The 21,228-nt window shown below is 46.2% G+C and overlaps 1 protein-coding gene across 1 annotated transcript in view; it reads left to right on the top strand.

Moving 5' to 3' along the window:
- The window catches only part of LOC115062079 (uncharacterized), a 28,270-nt gene extending 9,589 nt beyond the window's left edge, over nt 1-18,681 (top strand). The window contains exon 2 of the mRNA XM_029530698.1: nt 18,569-18,681. The gene's annotated coding sequence lies outside the window, so the exon portion shown is untranslated. The remainder of the gene's footprint in view (nt 1-18,568) is intronic.
- The last annotated feature ends 2,547 nt before the right edge of the window (nt 18,682-21,228 follow it).

The raw sequence follows: 21,228 nt of genomic DNA, 5'->3' as shown, positions 1-21,228 counted from the left end.
ATTTTTTGGTTTTAAAAACCAAAAGCAACCTCAGTGTCGTTTTAGATCTCTTCTGTCAGGCTTCTCTCTGGATCTCTGGCCAGTCATCCAATCAGAAGAGTGGATCTGACCATCTCTTACAGTTTGTGTGATTCTACTTTCCACCTGCAACATTCAAGATGTCTTCAACGATGAACAGATCATCAGAAAATGGCAAAAAAAGTCATGTGGGCTCAGGCAGTGCAATCACACCGACTCTTTTCAGTCGCTCCCACTCACACCCTTGAACAATGACTCTGCTCACATTTACTGTGTGGATGTGTGTAGAAGGAGCCGTTGTTACTCATTACCTCAGTGCAGGTTGAAATGGCAGTGTTTGTTCTTGAAGGGGAGTTAAATGAAGTCTGAGCAGCAGCAACAACAACAGGGCGGAGAGTGACTGAAAGTGGTGCCACTGTCACTTTGTGGCCTTCCTGCCCCGCCATCTGGAGCTCTGTGGGGAGCTGACGGCCTTCGCCTGCATGTGCTCTGAGTGTGGGTGGGTGTGGTGAGCAAATATGTTTGGAAATATCCCGCGTCTAAATCTGTCAGCCAGAGACAGGAGCAGCAGTGGGGCTCGGCATCACCTTCCTCCAGAACGATGTTCGCTTTGAGGAGAGCTAGCTCTGTAGAATGGTTGCTCATTTGGCCACTTTGTCGGGGATGGAGGTGTCAGTGTGCAACTGGCCGAGTGTATCACGCAGTCAAAGATTACTGATTTCATTCTCCAAGTCTGCGGACACACCCTCTTGCAGGTTGTTGCCGGAGGCTGGACAAGCAGGAGCAATGAGAGGATGAACGGAGCTCAGGTGTGCTCTGAAATCATGAGTCATTGAGACAACGAGGAGGAGGATCACACATGCTGGTGCTCCAGGCAACTGAAGTGTTACTACTGATGTTTGCTGTTGGATCAGCTGTCATTGTGTGTGGGGGAAGACACACACTCTGACAGGTGTAAGAGATGTTATCTCATCCAGCTGGTTTCTGAACAACAGAGACCGAAAGAATAAAAATACTTGGATTAGAAAGTGACAAAGACTTTAATGTAATGGTTGATATAAATGCTGTTTTGGTGGAGGTGAGGTAGTTTGAAACTAATTTGCTTCGTATTTTGAGTTTTGCGTTGAGTGTGGGGAAAATGGCTCTGTAGCGCCACCTATTGTTGTGCCCCTTGCTTCAACCGTAAGTATGGAATTTGTCAGGCGTCGGTACCGTGATAAATTTTTGACCTCATATTTCCTCATCAGGAAGAAACGACTTTCAGAGACTTTGGTTTATTGCGGTCTGGTCTCCTGACTGTCGGGTTCTTCTCCCCGCTGACGAACCATCGAGTCACTAATTTGTATTTCGGCTTAAGTGTTTATCATTTCTCAGATGGGTTTTAATCTGTGCAAACAAATCTGATTTCAGCAGACGCTGTGCTGTTGTCAAATATAGCCATGCTAACAGTAGCTCCTGCAGAGCCTGTCTACCCACTGCAGTTTAATCCATCTGGCCATTTTGTGTATCTGCTGTCAAATCATCTGAGCACAAATTACAAACCCCCATCTTGATCTTGGTCACCTCACTAATCCCAGGAGCCTCAGATTCAGATCTGATGATCTCCCAAAATAAACTGATTTGTCCCAGCAGGAGGACAAACGTTACACACCTGTAGTAGGATCATGCTCAGTTGTGCTGTTCACTCACAACACATGCAACAAAAATAGGTGACTCTTAAAGTGTAAAAACTTTATCTTTTTTAACAATGAAGCACCTAAAGGTGGAGCCTTCTCGGGCCAACCTATCCCAGGATTCTGATGCACACCAGTAATTTTTTACAACTCAAAGTTAAGTAAAGTGTCATTTCGAGACACAGGAAACGAGGAAATGGGGAACCAGAGTGACATGCAAGAAGCAGCTCCTCCACAGGTCAGACCGTCTCACTTCAGTTCCTTAACCCCCGACCCGGTCCTCGGTGGTCCAGGTCCTCTGAAAGATCAGCTAGCTTTGTTACAGAGTAGAAGAAATGATTTATCAGGAACTTGGGCTTTACAAAGTGATATAAACTGCACTGTACAAGCACACACACACACACACAGTTGGATTCATCTGTCTTGTAAAGCTTTGACCTTAGTTGTGTTAATGTTGAACTGAGACAGTTTAAAACGCTTCACAACTCTTCAGTTTGGTGAATAAACAACACAAACATTGACGCCCAGAAAGCAACATGACACAGCACCTGGTCCAGCCATACCTTCACTGATGTGTGTGAGTGTGTGTTTGTGTATCCACTGTGTGATGGTGTTTATACACAATGGGCCAACATTAATAATTGTGTGTAAGCAGCGTCCAGCTACATCCTCGTGTCTGGATAAGTCTGTTGATGCCTGCGGCCCCTTAGACTTATGGGAAGGGCCCACGCTCCTTTGCAGGCTGTGACCCTCAAGGTTCAGTGTGATTATGCACATTCAGAAATGCGTTAACACTTTCTCAGGCTTACACAGCCTCACTGTGTAAAATCACTTAACATAAATTATCTTTAATCTGGAAGAGACGTGGACTCTGTTTCTGTCTCTCTCTGTCCGAGGCGTCCTCTCCCTGGTTGGTAGCAGATGGTGTAATCAGGACATTGGCGCTGAAATAAAGGTGAACGCCGTCCGTCATGCAGTTGAAAATAGAGGAAACAGACATCTTCTATATAAAGATATCTTCCACGCGAAGATGCTCAGTGTTTAACTGCAGAAAGAAGTCACTGATCAGACTCCTGTTTTCATCTGCTGGGCTTGTGTTTTGACAGCGTTCATCTCACACACTTGACGCTTTGGCCTCTCAGCAACGCTCTGCTCTGATTAGCTGTCAGAGGGCTTTCCTGTCAGAAAGGATCTCATGTTGTTGGGGTGACCCAAGTGGCGTCCCCTGTTTGATTTCCGGTGAGAGCAGACTGTTTTAAGGCAAAAATAAATAGCAGGTGGAAACTGTATGAACACGTCAACCTAAAAATAGGCACTCGCACATTTTCACACTTACAGTGTGCAGAGTTTCATACACACTTCCATATGTCCCTCTGTAGTCTGTTTTTCTTTCACAGCGTGTGGCGGATCGTTACTGAGGACCAGGACTCAGAGTCTGTCTGGTCTGGATCAGCACTTGTTGTTAGTTAGGCCTCATTAATGGAGTGAGATGAAGTTCATTAAACGTCATTAAACATCGACATGAAGCTTCACCAACTTCACTTCAGCTCGGCCTGGTCAGCACAGCCGCCTCACAGCAGCAAGCTCTGATGTCAGCCGTGTGTTTGTGAGCTGCCGCTTTAGAACCAGAAGAAACCAACAGACCTGCAGACAGAACAGATAATTTACTCCCTTTGGAAAAAGTTGTGCATTAACTTTCCTCTGGAGCTCAGCTGTGTGACCAAATCGAATCAGATTTATTTATGAAACGCCAAATCATAACAAAATTACATCAAGGCACTTTACATAGAGAGCAGATCTAGACCAAAGTCTTTATAAACTCATTTAAAGAGACACAACAGATCCCAGACGAGCAGGAAAAACTTCCTTCAAGAGGCAGAAACCTCGGGCAGAACCAGGCTGGGGGGATCTGCCTCGACCGATTGGGGCAGAGAGGCAGCGAGAGAGACGAGGTGTCGAAGCTACAGCATGGCGTCACTCAGTGGTCCTGTAGCTGCGCAGAAGACGGGCAGCACTTTGGTGCACGTGTGTGTGTGTGTTTATAAGTTGGTGTCACCCTGTTTATGCAAGGTGTATGTGATCTCTTAGTTTGTAACAGCGTGTGTGTGTATGTGGGCTAATCTTGGCTTTAGTGCTGGCTTCAGCTCACAGTGAGGATTAAGAGACATAAGCACACAGTGAGTGTGACTGGACGGAGCAGAGCGGGACAAAGACCTGACAGACGCTCCATTAAGATGCAACAAAAGAATCAGTGTCAACAAAATCATCACTCAGCCAGTTAATATTTTAAACATCTGTGACCTTGACAGCTGCTGCTAGATGCTGTCAGAGTTACTCAGCTCCCAGGGAGGTTTCTTTTTTGAACATAAGATCATTTTATTTCCTTGTACAATAATTGAATTGATTGAACATTGATTCAATTCTGATCATGTGACACATTTTGTGTTATATTCTTATTTTTGTGTATCTTAGGAACAAGAATGTAACTTTGACATTGCGATGGTTCTTTGTGGTCGACTTTTTAGATTTAAGGTTTGCCATATTTAGATATTCCTTCTTTTTAGAGCTTTTTGGCTTTTAGAACAATGACAGAGAAAGAGAGAGGAATCCTTAAACCTGGCCTGGTGCTGTTAGGCCTGAGCCTCGCTGGCACCCTGTCGGTATTTGATTTCATTTAAAAAATTAATAGCAGCTCATAAATGGATAACATGTTCTGCCTGAACAAACTGAGGATAGACAGTGATTGGCTGGGGCATCAGTTTGTAAACAGACAACACAACGTCTATTTCACAATGAAATCAGATTAAAAACAGGATGTAGAAGCCTTTGAGTTGAGAGAATAGTTCAGTTGTTTGACAAAACTTTAAGATATAAAAACAAAGACCCAGCTTAGGTAATCAGGTAACTGTAAAATATAATCCAGTTAAATAATAAAAAACAGATAATTTTTATATTATTGATTAAAGATTATTTTGCGACTGACATTGTGATTTCAATATGTGCGACATTGCAGTTATAATAATCAGAGTATTGCAACCTGTAGGCTGGAGCGTCTCTGCGGCAACACAGTGAACAATATGTTGATCACGTTGCTGTTTTGATTAAACTTTGATTAATTGTGCCGTTTTAATTTTTATCAATACATTTCTTCAAGTAAATTTTAATTATCTTCTGAATTAGAGTAAAATTGAAGTTATCATATTGCTGCTGTGATGAGCTCCGGTTCTTCACAGGAGTCTGCACAGAGCGAGTGTTGTCTGAGAAACTGAACCTTAAGTTGTGGCTTCATTACAAGATGATAGGCTCAGTGCGGGTGCCCTTTGACCCTGCCATGGCGTGAAATGGCGAGTGGGTGCAGCGTTGCACTTTCAGACGCCCACAGCAGATGAGTTAAAGGTCAGTGCTTTTCTCTCAGCCTGCCGTCCTGCCAGAGTGGTAAGCAGTTTGGGTACTTCATGTGCCCTGGACTTTGTGTGTGTGTGTGTGGACTGTAACTGCGCTGCATTCAGGATCACAACTCCTTTACAAGCACACAGCAACTCATTGTAGGCCAGAGACTTTCCTCTGAGCTTTCTTCCACAGCACTGACTTCCCTTCATGCGACACACACACACTTTCTTTAAGGCTGCACTCGCAGACAATTGACTATGTGCCATAGATTTTAGTGTATTTTGTGCAGGGCTGATTGGAGCCTGGGCCCCCGAGAAGCTTTGCTGACATGTAGATCAATGCAGACTAGCAGGAGTAATCAGATACAGGCCTGGAGGAAGGAGCTGGGGAGTTGGACGTGAGCAGGCTATGGTTAGGTGGCGTGTCAGGATGCAGACTAATGCTCTAAGAGCAGTCGGCAAGTGAGCAACAGGAGACGGGGAACAAGGTGGGAGTGAACAAGGACTGTCAGTGTGTCCATGTGTGCAAAGACCAGACAGCAATGGCTGAACCTGTCTGCCCTGAGGGGGGGTAGGCAGAGAGGAGGGAGATGGCAGTTTGCAGAGTTACAGATATATTTTTAACCCTTTGCATTTTAACGTTAGCTTATGTTTTCAGTCGATCACTGATCCTCACATAAAGTCTCTCCTTTCATTAGATTTCTCTGTGTCCACTGCCTCTCTGTCTGTCAGTGTTTATTTCTCACCGTTTGGCCTGGAGGCCACTAAATCTCCTCTCTCAGGTAGAAAAGCACAGAGCTGCAGCTCATTTCCTTTTAAGTCTGCTGGCAGAAACTGGCAGACTGAGTTCCTGCTCTTTGGCAGAAGGTGTGGAGCTGGCAGAAAGCAGAGATGCTCTCAGTGTCAGGAAAACAGGCCGAGTCAGGGTGGTGCTGAATGTTCCTCTACAGCTTTAGAGCTGTGTTTGAGCTGGAGTCGTGCTGTTTTCCTCCCTATACGGCAGAATCAGCTGACCTGTCCGATCTGAAACTAACTTCAGACTGGATCCGTCTGACTCGTCTTCTGTGTGTTTATCTGTCCATTCTCATCCTCCATCTTTGATAATGACGTCTAGGGTCACCTCTCTACATCGGAAGCTCCTATTAGCTCCGGTGGGTGATGTCACAACCAATCAGAGCGTCTCATTCGGAGGTCCAGCTGTTGAGACTAATGAGACAGTGAATCAACAGAAGAGTGATTGGAGCTCAGATGTGTCTGTTCATATTTTCATTCAGAGAGATGAACGTGATAAAGAAACAGACCTTAGTTTGCTCCATGATCAGAAATCCTCACACTGACAAAATATTTGACATTCTGACAAACCATATTATTAAACTAATCATGCTTAGCATCAACATCGTCACCATCCTTTTAAAGAGAAACCCACACATTCATCATCGTCGTCATCAATGCAGAGTGTTACGCACCCTGGATCAGCTGATCAGCTGCAGGTTTCTCTCTGAGTGGCACTCATTGTGGATGGCGTGTTGCCATGACGCTGCACAGCTACAGACGGGAAGGACGCCCAGACTGACGACAGGTAGGATCAGCGGTTGGATGATGATGTTGATGTCTCAGTGCATTTACCCCTTCAGGAAGTCTATGGTAGCATTACTACGGAGTGTGTGTGTGCCATGTATGCACACAAGGCCACTGTCAGCCTGCAGCTCAGGTCTTGTGTTTGCAGAGCAGAGAAATGAGTGGTAAAGGAGATGGTTTGTTGGAAGAAGGATGAACATTAAACATCAGGAGACTAATGAAGACACATTAGAGAGGCTGGAGCTTCTCAGCCATGTGACGGTGTGATGTGGCATCTGTTAGCAACTCTGCTGCTCTCTTATGCTTAAAAAATTCTTCAGAACACACACTCATTAGACCAAATCTGCAGTTGGTGTGTGTGTGTTAGTGTTAGTGCGTCCGTCCTCTCCTTCCTCAACTTTCACTGTCACTGCTTTTTATTCTCAGCCACTATCAAACTGATTTATTCTTTAACAATATCTGTCAATCTCTCTTTTCATCAGCTTCAACTTTCATTCTTCTACCTGTACCTGTCTGTGTGTGTGTGTGTGTGTGTGTGTGTGTGTGTGTGTGTGTGTGTGTGTGTGTGAGATTCTCACTCCTTCCTTTTATGTCTCCTTGTTTTCAGCTATCGTTTAGAACAGTGATTACTGACCAGTGAACTGATCCTCATGGCCCAGTGAATCACACACACACACACACACACATCTCTGGCAGTGTGGTGGAAGTTGGGCAGTGTTATGTAAGGAAGCTTACAACTGAAGTGTTTGTGAAATTTGAGGCGATAAGGAGAAAACCTTGTGCCCCCAACTCCTCTGAGTCTGGAAACGCTGGCCTGCAGGGGTGTGTGTGTGTGTGGGAGGGAGGGGGATTTACCGTGCACTGTGTGCACAGTCACAGGCCTCTGTATTCATACAGACACACTGATGTGTGCAGGTGCAGGTTTACGTGCTCAGGCTGAGTTCAGCAGGATCATTAACTTTTATAGACTTGGCCTGAGCCGAGGAGGAAACGGCCCGGCCAATATGCTGACCACTGTGCAGATCCTCACACACCATTTTCTCTCCCGTATCCTCTCCCCCTGTCCCGGCCCAGGACCTGATTAATTACTCTGAGAAACAGGAAGGGACTCTTCATCAGTGAAAAGACAAATTAAAAATCCCCCCCCCTTCAGAAGTCAGTTGATTTCATTGATCTGTGCTGAATCTCTGCAGCTCAGAGCTCTCTTCAGTTCAGTTTATTTATTGATATCAATTCATAGATTCATAGTACAGAAATAAAACAATAGACTGGAGTGGCAGCTTGTATCTCCTCTGTTCAACAGCCTATCATGATATATCTCAGTCACAGGAGAAAGAGCAGGGGGGAAGAAAACACACTATCCATCCTCAGGACTTCAAATAGCTCTCACTTCTCAGAGCTCCTCGCCCTGCGGATTCTTTCACTCACTGTCCGGAGCTCACGACCTCAGGTGAAGGTTAGAATAAAGGTCGAGTGGCACACAGCTCAGCTCCAGTCACAAGGTGCATTTAGTGAAGCCAGACCCTCCAAGACCAGACACTGGACCTCTAAGACTCAGATTTCAAACAGCTCCACAGTTTTGGAGTGAATGATATCTGCAGCGTTACGGTCAACACTCATTAAATTTTAAAACATGTGAATGAAAATTTGGTTTGCTGGTTCGTAATAACCTGATGTCTCATCACGGTATGTGATGATGAGAGAGTGCACTGCGGTGTCTGTGGCGGTTTCTGGTCATAAAGGTGTTGGCTTTGTGCAGCACTGCAGCACTGTTTGGTACAGGGATCCAGGTCCCGATGCGTTTGGTCATGAGCGGTGGCTGAGTCGAGGCTTCAGCCTTTGGGGAGGTCTGGCTCGGTGTAATGACCCTTCAGAGATAGTGTTTCTGCTCTGAAAACGAGCCTGTGGTGCTGACCGCTCTTTTGTGGCCGTGAATATAGACGCAGGACTCAGGTATTTACCCATGAACTCACACAGCTAATTTAGAAACCTGTTTTTCCAACCGGAACAGTGAAGAGTAGAGACCTCTCTGTTGTTGGGGTTTTCTCTCTGTAGCTGAATTATTTGGATTTGAACTGCTATGACAGTTTCATAGTCATCTCAGGCTATTTATTTATTGGCAGAATGTATTATTTCCCTCCTCTTTGCTTTTGATGCAAAACTATTCTGCTCTGGGAATCGAGCCTGAGAGCTCTCAAACGAGACCAAACAAACAAAAAACCCAAAACCAACAAGAGCAAGCAGATCATTTTAATGAGAAAATCCTCCAAAAAAAAGGGGATCTTCATAATTCTTTGCTCTTTAAAAGTGATATGTGTAACACTTTTAAGTCTCATTATATTCCAGATAATACTGATTAGTTTTAATTAGTCTCATTACCAGAGACAAACACCATTTTTCAGTGCCGGCTTTCATGCCTGTGGTTTGTTTGTGCTGATATTAAGATAAAAAACATGTTGCCCATACATTCCTCTGTTTCCTGTAATTAAGACACTTCTTCTTCAGGATTGTTTTGCTCTGCTGAAGAAGGTAAATATTTTGCACGTGATATTTTCACCAGTTTGTCTCTCCAACGGTCTGAGGAAGTCTGAGGAGCTTCTTCTTTGAGAGATGATCAGGGTCTCCACATACATGGTTTTATAAAAAATCTACAGGGGCCCATCAAGGTCAACACAAATATAACGTGTGTGTGTGAGAGGAAGCGTGGATTTCTTCCAGTAAAGAATGAGCATTTTTCATAGTGCTGATTGGGCACTTACTCACCGTTAGGCAACAAATCAGCCAGTTAATCCAGAGAGTGCCTCCTCTCTGTCTGCAGATGGTCCCCAAACAGCTTCCGGCAGCAAATCTCACATTTGGCTCTCGACCCAAAACACTCAGAAGATTAGGCCGGAGAGTTTCCCTTCCTCTGGTGAACTTCATTCTTTTCCTCCTCTCGCCATCCTGCCATGCTGTTACTTCTCCTGCTTTTTTTCTGAGGTGTGTTTGTGTTTGCATGCAGAGGGATATCGCTGCAGATATGTCCGTAGAGCTCAGCCTCCTCATCAAACAGGAAATGAGATGGAATTGGATTAAACATCATCATTCACCAGGTTTTTGTCACAGATGACTCGTACTTGTGATATTGACCCATCGGCTTTAAAATGTTTGTGTATTAATGTCTCCATCACTGACTCTGATGTGACAAACCTGTGAGAGAACTCATTAAGTGATCAACATTGATCAACAGGAATTACAAGAAATTATTCACTGTTATGAACTTTAATGCCAAAACTATAATAAACTTAAACAGGCCTTAAAACCAGATTGTGATCCCAAATGGATCTTGGAAGGCCTAACTGAAGTTCTGGGGCTGTTGGGGTCTCCAGCCCCGCCCAACAGGGGTCAATACTGTGGTATCTGGATGAGTCACTCCTCACCTCTGAGGTGGGACTTGCTTCTCTCCACCCCCTCCATCTGTCCGTCTATGGTCGTTCTTGTCCTCCCAATGTCTTCATCTTCACCTGCATGTCCCCAGACAGACTGGACCAGACCGGACCAAAGCCTCTGCTTCAGTACTCTGGTTATCTTCCTGCATGGCTCCTGCAGTGATGGAGCTCAGTCTGGATGGTTGGGGGGTTGGATACGTGGGTGGTGCTTGTACAGCCGGGGGGGTCTCAGTCTCTGAACACCAGGCTGAACAGACTTTTTCTTTGCTGTTGTGCTGGAACTCAGGTTATTAACTGTTGAGTTAAAGTTGATGCTGGAAACCTCCATTGTGTGCTGGTGTGTGGGTGTGTGTTTGTGTGTGTGGAGGTTTAAAGGCTGAGGTGAGAGGATGAAAAGGATGGTTCTCTAAAGCTGGTGGATAATGTCTTGTCTCGTCCCATCGTGCTTTCATTGTGGCTGCTCTATAAGCTCCCACAGACATAGCAGAGGAGCTGTTACCTTCATCTGTGTCCTCGTCGTCTGTGTGACTACACAGACTGAATCCTAACATGCCACCCCCCCACCCCCCCCAAAACCACCACCACCACACTTTATCTGCCATTCACTGTGATCCCACATTAACACGCCAGAGCCAAGGGGCTTCGTAAACTCCTTCGTCTCAATCCGCTCGAGGACGTGGGCTCTTTTGAAATATCGAATACAACAGCGGCCCCAGCCCAAAGAGAGAGACTAATCAGACAGAAGTTAGTGTTGTGGGAATTTAATGAGGATGAACTGAACTGTGATGGCAGCAGCATCGGCAGGGTGAGATCTGCTGACAATACACTAATAATACAGTGTGGTCTGTGGAGGAGCAGTGGGAGATCTGATGCTGCCACGTACAGACTGGAACTGTGGACATCAGATGACGGGAGCTTATTGGCTGGTCTCGGCTCAGCGCATCACAATTAGACGGCACAAGTAATTAAAATATATAACGAATAGGAAAACATTGGAATAGAAAAGCAGCATCCTCTTTTGGCCGTTAATGCCGTGCCATGGTTTGAGTTTCTTTCTAAATCTTGTGTAAGAAAAGGCTTTATGAGTTACTCTCATCTTGGCAGAGATGTGGCTGCACCAATCCACCACCCCCCACAACGTGGAAATCCGATGCATCAAACACAATCTGCAGCTGATTCTGCAAGATTTGGATTTAGATTTATTATAGAGAAGTAAAACAACTGCTAAGTTAATTAGCTGGAGTGGAATAAGGCTGTAATGAAATGGCTGGGTTAGGTTGGAGTGAATCAAGGAAAGTCGGAGCAGAGAGAGAGGGGACGATGCAGGATTTGGTCTTCAGGGAACTGGTCTCTGACTTGACGTGTTTTTTATATGTGTGCTCCAGGTGACCTGCTGCCCCTGAATCTTTACATCAGACATCTTACAACACCACTTCTCTTTGTTTCCACCTCTGTTCCTCCACAGGGACGAGACGACAGAGATGTCCTGGTCTCCGGTTTTAACTTTAACATTTTTACTCCCCGAAATTATTTCTGAACATAAACTGCCCAGGAAATAGACATTGGTTCTCTGATTTCTTCTGATAAAGAAAAAATAAAAAGTCCATGACTGCCTCTGGACCGCCAATCTGAGTTTGGATGGTAGGTCCATGGGGCAAGGCCTTGGGGGCGGGGACTGCCTTGTTGTGACATCACAAAGTTGTAACAGTCCTAACGTCTGTTTTTATGGCTCAATTTGTGAATACCAATAATTTCATTGTATTAATACAGAACCTAAACATTTTTAGACTCGAGGACCACATGAAGGTCCACCTTTAAATGGTATGGTCCTTTTTAATATTTATGCCTTCATTGTAGGAAATGACTGCACACAGAAATGAAGTCCACATCTTCTCAACAGTTTTCGTTATTCATGAAAGCACCAAAATCTGTCTGAAATATTAAACAGGTCTTTGATCATAGACCCAGACTGAGGAATGTGACCTGGCCTCTAATCTCCAACACATTTAATCTGCGTAAGACTGGTAGCTGCTGGACCAGGACCGCATCAGACCAAATCTTACTGCCCGAGCTGCTTCTCCCAGTGGGTTTTGTTTCATCTTCTCTGCAGTGCCCTGTGTGTGTTTGTGTGTGCGCGTGTGTGTATTTATAGACTGGCAATGAGCATTGCAGGTGCTGGCATGTCCAGGCTTCGGCCTAATCCCCATGGGAGCGTAAATAAGCTGCCTAGCTCTGCCTGCTTACATAACCGGTGTGCCAGAGAGGAGAGAGATGACGACATGTATGCAGGGAGAGGAGGAGGCGAGCTGGACCAGTAATGAGAACATTTTTTGGGGGGGGTGATGGATGGATGAAAGGATGTTGGAAGTGGAAGTAAAGGTCCACACAGGTCGATGGTATTCCTTCATTATTTCTTTTTCTTGTCCACTGTAGCCGATGAAGCTGAGAAACCGTTCGCTCACTCTCTCTCTGTTTCTCCTGGTTTTCCATTTTCTGCTCCTCTTGCATCTGTACAGTGAACCCCCGGGCAGATGCTGAGAAATATCAGACATTTAATTGAATTTGTGGCACGCGCCTACACGTGCACACACACACACACACTCTCTCACTCACTCACTCACTCACTCTCTTGTCTAGAGCCTTCGTTTGTTGAAATATTGGTAGCTGCTCTCAGAGACTCACATGAATACACTGCTATAATGTAAAAGCTGTGTGTCTGTGTGTGTGAGAGTTGTAATGTGATGCTGTGATTTTCTGCAGCTCTTCAGGAGGCGTTGTTTCCCAGCTGCATCACCTCCAACATCACCAGAGTCAAGTCTGTGAACTCATGGAGTTGTGTGTACAGATCTGAAATGTCAATAACTTGATCTAAATATTTTGTTAATCAATGGATCGCTTTTTAGACACATTTTGAGTAATCAATCACATTACGATCACTTCCTGGTTGATTGACCCAGACCAGGCCTTAAGCCCCACCCACTGACTGCAGTCGGACCCATACTCAGATCAGGACTCTGAGACCAGAACTGTGGAGCAAAGAATGCTGGAAGTAGCTCATCACTAATTTCCAAAACTGAAACCTACTCCACTTAATAATTGAACATTCATTGTAAAATGAAAGCCGGGTTAAAGTCTGGATCTTTAATCATCTGATTTAGACAGAAAGTGAAAGTGAATCAGCACTTTAACACAGAAGACAGTGAAGGTATTCAGGGTGGCCGAACCACTTATTATGAGTCGTCATCATTCTCAGCATTCCGGCATTTAACAACAGGCCTATTGTTGTGTCCGGCCTGAGGCCCTCTTCCTGCCTCTCTGTGTGTATTCATGTTCTCTGACTCTTATTCACGTGGGGGCAGGTGGGGGCAGGTAGGGGCAGGTAGGCCCTGCTGTGTTTTCTGTCTGCTTTGTTTCTGCTTTGTTCACTTCACAGACTGCAGACTGTGTGCCTGATGTATATACACACTTTTGTTTTTGTTTTATCTGAGTCTGAAGCATCAGCAGCCATTCATTGTCAACACCCCCCATCTTAGCCCCCTGCTGTGGCTCACAGAGCTTCAGGATGGTCAGTTAATCAATGTCTCATCCTGCAGTCTGGACTGGACACAAGTTTGTGTCAATTTGCCGTGATGTCACACATTGGTTTGCGAGTTTCCATCTTGGCTTTTTCAAACTAGAGGACACCATATTTGACGGACTGTACCACCCAATCAGGATAGAGGAAAGAGCAGGTCAGATCCACCTTCTCCAATCACACAGGATAGAATGTAGCTCACCTTTACAGTGAAAATACGGACTGACTGACACACTTCTGTGGCAGAGATTGATCCGTCCCCTGAGCGTGAATGATGCTGCGCTCCAGCGTGTCTCGTAAAGCCGGTGACATTTATGGAATGAGATGCGCCAAGATTGATGCACTGTGAAGTTGGGGAGGAATGTGCCCCACAAATCACCTCTTCACCACAGCAACACACACAAAGATGCAGATAGATGCTCAGAAATATAGGACAGCATAACTTTTTGATGCCTCTGTAAATCCCACTCGCTTACCCTGATGGGGGAATGCAGCATGCAGCAAATGCTCTCCGGACCCCACCGTCCTGACACAGGGTCATTCATCGTATCAACAGATTAAGGTCCCAGGTTACGGCGGCCCCTCCCACCTGTGAGGTCAGCTGAAGTGGAGGGAATAAAGGTCAGGGTCTGTCTGTTCATTAAGTGCTTTCTGCTGTGAACTGTGCATGTAAAGGTCACACACATTTACTTTTTACACCTCAGTCGTTCACTTCTTCGTCCACCTCTCAGGCAGCAGAGGAACAAACTGTGCCTTGGGGTTTGGCCTGATCAGCAGAACATAATGTGAGGTCAGATCAAAGATAACCAAAATGAAGAAACTGACCAAATCCAACACGTACCTTCGGTCAAGCCTAATAAGAGTCAAATCAGGGTGAGGGAAGACTGCAGGAGGCATCACCCTTCTCCGCCACTTCCCTTCCTCTTCATGTTTCTCTTCTTTCTTTCCACCTCCTCTCTCTCTTTCACCCTCTTCCTGTTATTTTACTGAAGTTGGCTGAAGTGCAGGAATCATTCGAGCGGCCCGTGTGCAGCTGACTTCTTATTCAGAGCCATAATGGCAGACGCCGTGTGCAGCTGAGGCCCATTCAGAGGCAGAATGCCTCCTCCATGCACAGTTGATTTCTTCCAAGACGCCCAGTTCCGCCACTTGAGCCGTCTGGTTCAAAGGAGCCCCCCCACCCCCCCAATCATCATCACCATCATGCCTCCCCTCACCTCGTCTCTCCTGGCAGATTTCTAACGTTAATCTTTCCTTCTCTACGGTACTGTAGCCTGATGTGTGCAGGAGATTGTGCTTCTGAAAGCCTTTTTCTTTGTGTCTGCCCAGACTGCTGCGAATAATCCTCTCATCTGCTCCAGAGTGCTTCACATAAAACACTGAAATGTTCTTATCTGTTAGAAGAAATATTTGTTTATTTAAAAATAAAACTACAGCTACAACTTTCAGGCAGAAGGTTGGATGGTGAGTCCGGGTGGGCGGGGCCAGGGGCGGTAATTTCTTTGTTGTGACATCACAAAGGTAGAGAAGAGGTCACGGCTCGTTTTCATGGGTGATTTGTCTTACTTTTAATTTCCCTGTCGACCTTTGTTCCAGCTCACTGTGGTAATGAACTCTGGGTAGTGACTGAAAGAACAAGGTGGCTGAACTGGGTCTCCTCCGTTGGGGGGAGGTAACTACCATAGAAGCTCTGCTTCTGCCTAGACTTTTAAAGCTGCCAGCTTCTGCTGGTCTCATCAACCTTTTATTGTCACGTTTGCTTTTTTTCGTCTGTCCCAGCTCCTTGTTCATCGCTGTACAGAGCGCTACCCTGAGCTAGTCCTGACATTTGCTGTGCTGCAAAGCGAAGTTGGGGGTGCAGAGGTGAAGTGACTGCTCTGTAGCATGGAGGGAGATAACGCAGCAGAGGAGGACTCCCCTGCATCACTAATAAGAGCCTCTGTGACCCAATGTTCCCGCTCCAGCAAAGTTTGGGTAGAAGTGTATTCCTGCCGGAGTCTGACTTCAGACTCTTTATTTGGCTCAGTATCAACTTCCTGAAATGGACAAATTCAGTGTTTTCATGCTGGTGTTTTATTTATTTTTGGGTTAGAGCCAGAGATTTCCCCGCAGATTGCAGCTCTTCTCAGTCCAAGCGGCTTTAGCAAAGCTGGAAGAGAGCTATCATTCCCATCTTTCATTTCTTTCCAACCACTGAGCACGGGGAGTGAAAGGTCCCGTATTCAAACTTCTCCCAGGGTTTTATTTTGAATTGTTGATAACCACGCGGAGATATTTGTGGTTTTTCTAACTAACTGTTCTCTGGGTGATAAAATGCAAAAGTAGCAGATTTCAAGTAACCAACTCCTTCAAGGATGGATGGCTGAATTAAAGTATGCATTGGGGGCGTGGCTACTGTGTGACTGGCTGACTGTACTACACAGTCAGGATGACATACAAGACAGGTGGGCTCCGCCCCACAGTCCTCCTCGAAACATGGCTTCCACCTTCAGGCCGTACAGACCTGTAAAAACACCAACGTGTCTGACTGTTAGTTTGTGTCAGAGAAGAGGAAGCCATGTTTGTCTGCGCAGGGCTGATGTCAGTTTAAGGTGGAATTTACCGTCTTCCTCTGTGTCGTGCTGCCCCTGAGAAATAAAAGGCCGTCATGTGACGATGAACTGGGGAAACAGGAATGTTTCTGCTCATTTAACTGGTGACCCAGTGGCCTGTGTTTATGAACACACACACACACACACACACACACACACTGTACAATCCCTCTGGTCAAAGTGACAGTTTACACAGCAACACTGCACAAAGTGTTTATTTCAGTCTGAGTGTGATCTGTGTTTATATTTTGTGTGTTTGTGTGTGTGTCTCCTACATTTTTGGGCATGATGCCGTCCTACCTCACCCTTCTGACGCTAAGCAGCTTTAGTTTGATCACCATCTGCTCAACCAGCCTGTGTTTGTGCACAAAGACACCTCACACACACACACACACACACTTCAGCAGGTTAGTATTGGGTTTTCTGCTGCAGCCAGGAGTAGTGTTTTTGTTTTGCTGTGAAATTGGTGCTTTCACGTTCCCACTGAGGTTGTGCTGAAGTGTAATTTGCTGTGGGATGGGTAACACACAGAGGGCTGCAGGGTTGTGTCTGGGGTTTGCCAGTCTTTGTTGGAGGTTGCGTCTCTGTGCTCGTTAAAAGGTGCCCCGCTGGTGAACCCAGCTGACTGCAGTCTTTCCCAGTTCACCCACAGGACAGGAAGGAGAACATGAAAGAGATGAAAAGCAGCAGAAACACAGGGAGGTAAAAGGCCTGTATCCTCCCTGGAACATAACAGCTTTTATTCACTGCACTTCACTGGCCTCTACAGAGAAACGTCGACCTGGGCCTGTGTGTGTGTGTGGCGACAGTCAACAGGCAGATTTGATTCTTTGTGAGCATAAATTGCACAAGAAGAATTTATCTTGGAAATCCAAATCTCAAGAAAAATGAAAAGATAGGTCCTCGGAATGATCCCCAGCCTGATGTCCATCCACCCAGCGTTAAATACTTTGACTGCTGATCATGTCGTGGCCTAATAATCCAGATCCTTAAAGTCATTAACGTCCATAAATAACTTAATGACAGCTAAATACAGCTGTGGTTCACAGTTCCCTGGACATTAATCTACCTGAGACTGTGCATGCTGCTTCCTTTCCAGGAACAGGTGGCTGTAGAGGGTGTGTCTTCTGCTGCCGCCATCTCATCTTTAGCTCTGTCTGTTCTTACATAACAGCCAACGCTTTGAAGCTCACCTTTACTTTCTCACACTCGTACCGACACTGTGTGCTATTCTCCTGCGTGAACAGGCCAGTTCAGGCCTCTTACCCCGGCGCTGTGAGTGCAGCTGTAGCCAGCAGATTTATTTAGGAGGCCTGTTCCTGCTGTGCTGCTCCACAACTCCGACCTGCTGGCTTGTTAATTCCACCCCTCAGCCCTTGAGTGGTGGACCTGTGTGTATCCCATTGATACGCTGATGATACAGTCCCTCCACCAGGAGGTATGATTCAGTGTGTGAACCAACAGCAGCTCCGGCCTCTCTGCATGCACTGACGGGCCTGAAGCTCATAATGTTGTGTAGGGAACAGGCTCTAGCTGCACTTAGCTGCTGTGTGATCTTCTGTTTTCATGAGCGGCCATTTGAACAGAACCTGGATACATCCGGCAGGAGGGAGTGAAAGAAAGAGGGACGGGGGCGCAGAATAAAGACTCTAGCCTGGGAAGATGTGATGTTTGTGCAGCCGTCACATCTCAATGATGTGATCGTACTGTCTGGAAAAAAAAAAAAACAATTTCAAATAAACCTAATTAAAAACCCATTAATGTCATTAAAGTTGCAGTTACAGGGCCAGTGTGTTCCACCCACACTGAACTGCTCTGAGCATCCTTTGGATTATTTTTGTCACCTTTTCACCACTTTCACCACACACTCGATGGTGAAAAACATTTGGGGTCCCTGTCTTTAAACCTTTGGTCATACTATGTCAGTTTTAGTTTTTTATCTTTTTACAATTGTTCTTTATTTGATACTGTGTTGCTTCATGCTATATGTTTTTAATGACTCATTTAAGGTTTAAAGTTCATTGTGTTGGTTCCTCAGAACAGGACTTTGATGATGTTGTTCAGACTCTGTATCTGTTTCATTTCCCTGACTGACCAGATGACTTTGACCGGTTCATTCATTAAAGTCACGTTTCTTCCACAGTACAAACTAACATACCGCAGCATTCACAGTGGGAGCTATTCTCATCTCCTAAACACATTAAACACAATAAATACAAACAGGAAGTAAAAACTGTGTGTGACCTGGGTGTTGGTTTAAGGTTGGGTGTCCCCCCACCATGGTTGGTGCTGACTGTCAGTCTGTTCTTCCCTCCAGGGGTCCCTTCAGCGTGGTGAGAAGATGCATCAACAGAGAGACGGGGCAGCAGTTCGCTGTCAAGATTGTGGATGTGGCCCAGTTCACCTCCAGTCCAGGCCTCAGCACCGAGGGTAGGAATCTCTCTGACGGTTGTCTGTTCCTCGTTCAGCCGTTTCAGCTGCTCATAAATGTGATTGCAGATAATTAGTTTTTGTTTCTGTTAAACACCAAAAGATGAAGTGTGGGGGAGAGGTCACATTCTTCTCCCTGTCAATGTGTAACCAGGATTTTTCTTTCTGTTTCACTTTGACACTGTCCCACCTCTCATCCAGTCCGTCCACCATCCTCTGCTGGTGAAGCTCTTCATTATCAACTTTAGCCTCAGGCTTTAGTTTAACATGACCCTTTCCCTCCGCTGTAGGCTGACTCTTTAGTTTAAAAAAAGTCAGTGTGTAACACAGTGTGTAATAGACTCAAAATGTTTTATTTTGTCAGCCAATCAGAAAAGATTATTTTTTTCTCCCATTGTCTATTTTCTGAGTGATCCAATAAAGAATATACCTGGTCCAATGTAAACACTCAGAGAACCAAAGTGACGGTGGGCTGGACTTTGGGACGGGGTCTGCTTTGTTGTGACATCACAAAGTCCTGCCGTCTTTTTTTAAGGCTGAATTTTTCTGAATGAAGGCCTTCTAATTGGTGGGCCTTTAAACCTGTAGACTGGATGGGGGCTTGATGTGTTACTTATCCAGGTCAGCTGAGTCTCATCCAGAGGAGCCAGGCCAAAGTCTGATCACATATCTCTCTCTGGAGCAGGGCGAGGGGGGGCAAGGGAGGAGGGAGATTGAATTAAAGATATTTGGAGACAGAAGGTATTAGATGACCAGAGCAGGATGAGAGGAGGGCAGGACTCTGATAGAAAACAGGTTTACTACAGTCTGGCAGACAAACGGACCCACAATGCATCACTCCTGCCCAACATCTGCTACACAGATACCGATCACAGAGTTTCCACTTTAATGTTTCCTCAGGAAGAGGACAACCGTCTATTTTAATGTCTCACACACTCACATCCAGGATCAGCTGCCGATACACTGATGAAGAACAGGTGGAGAACCTGAGAGCTGGACAAGACAGGAGGGTTACGATGGACTAAAGGACTGAAGGACTGGTGGACTGACGGACTGACGGACTGGTGGACTGACGGACTGAAGGACTGAAGGACTGAAGGACTGGTGGACTGACGGACTGAAGGACTGGTGGACTGACGGACAGAAGGACAGAAGGACAGAAGGACAGACGGACTGACGGACTGGTGGACTGACGGACTGGTGGACTGACGGACTGGTGGACTGACGGACTGACGGACTGACGGACTGACGGACTGACGGACTGGTGGACTGACGGACTGGTGGACTGACGGACTGACGGACTGACGGACTGACGGACTGACGGACTGGTGGACTGACGGACTGACGGACTGGTGGACTGACGGACTGACGGACTGGTGGACTGACGGACAGAAGGACAGAAGGACTGACGGACTGACGGACTGGTGGACTGGTGGACTGGTGGACTGACGGACTGACGGACTGGTGGACTGGTGGACTGACGGACTGACGGACTGGTGGACTGGTGGACTGATGGACTGACGGACTGGTGGACTGACGGACTGACGGACTGACGGACTGGTGGACTGACGGACTGGTGGACTGACGGACTGGTGGACTGACGGACTGACGGACAGAAGAGCTGTTTGTCAACCACATTGGAAATAAAGTCTAAACTGCTAATATCCATTCATCAGCCGTTAGCTTGAGTTGCCCGGTCCCTCATACTGGTCTGTCCTCATGGATGTCCTGCTCCCCCTCTAGTCTCCATCAGGGGTCCCTCCACAGGAACTGTGTGTTCAGTGGAAGTTGTGATGAAAATCTGACGGATTACAGAAAACAATGAAATGAAAGTTTTTCATTGTGGCTCGTGTTACGCTGCACGAAAGCCATTTTTCTTCATTTCCGGTCTTTCCGCTTGTGTGTGTGTGTGTGTGTGTGTGCATGGTCAGCACACTGCCCAGTCATTTATATCTAATCACACCCCGTCCTCTGCGGCGTTCAGGAATCCATCACACTGCTCCAGACAGCAGCCGCCTGCTCACACTGTTGATTTCTTTTTATTTTTTGTAGAAAGCCGTGCAGTCTCACTTGAGCAGGCAGCTGTAACACAACCCCGCAATAATCAGGCAGACACACACAGCTTAGACCTGGGGAAGTGGGTCAAATGGTTCATGTGTCGGCAATGGACTCTCTCTCTCACACACACACACACACCAGCCAGTCTCCTTGCAGCCTGTCCGGAGGTCTGTCTGACGAATAGGTCACCCTCTGAGGGCTGACGGAGGAATGCCGGCCAGAGAACGGCAAAATTCATCGTGCGCCATCGTCTCCTCTGTTCTCCGTCCTCCCATTCATCCTTCTTCTTGGTTTCCTTCCCTGTCTCCTCTCCCCTCCTCTCTTCTCTCTCCGGTCTCCTCTTGGCCATAAAAACTGCAGCGCTGTGGTTGTGTGGTTTTTATTGGCCTGTTGTTGTGATATCTTGTCCTAACCATTTCAGGCCTCACACACACACACTTTCGCTCTGTGTGTGTATTTGTGTGTGCGTATTGTTTATTGAAGGCCTCC

This window comes from Echeneis naucrates, chromosome 21 (genome assembly GCF_900963305.1).
Source record: "Echeneis naucrates chromosome 21, fEcheNa1.1, whole genome shotgun sequence".
NCBI classification, from domain to species: domain Eukaryota; kingdom Metazoa; phylum Chordata; class Actinopteri; order Carangiformes; family Echeneidae; genus Echeneis; species Echeneis naucrates.
This window is presented reverse-complemented; position numbering and strand designations above follow the sequence as displayed.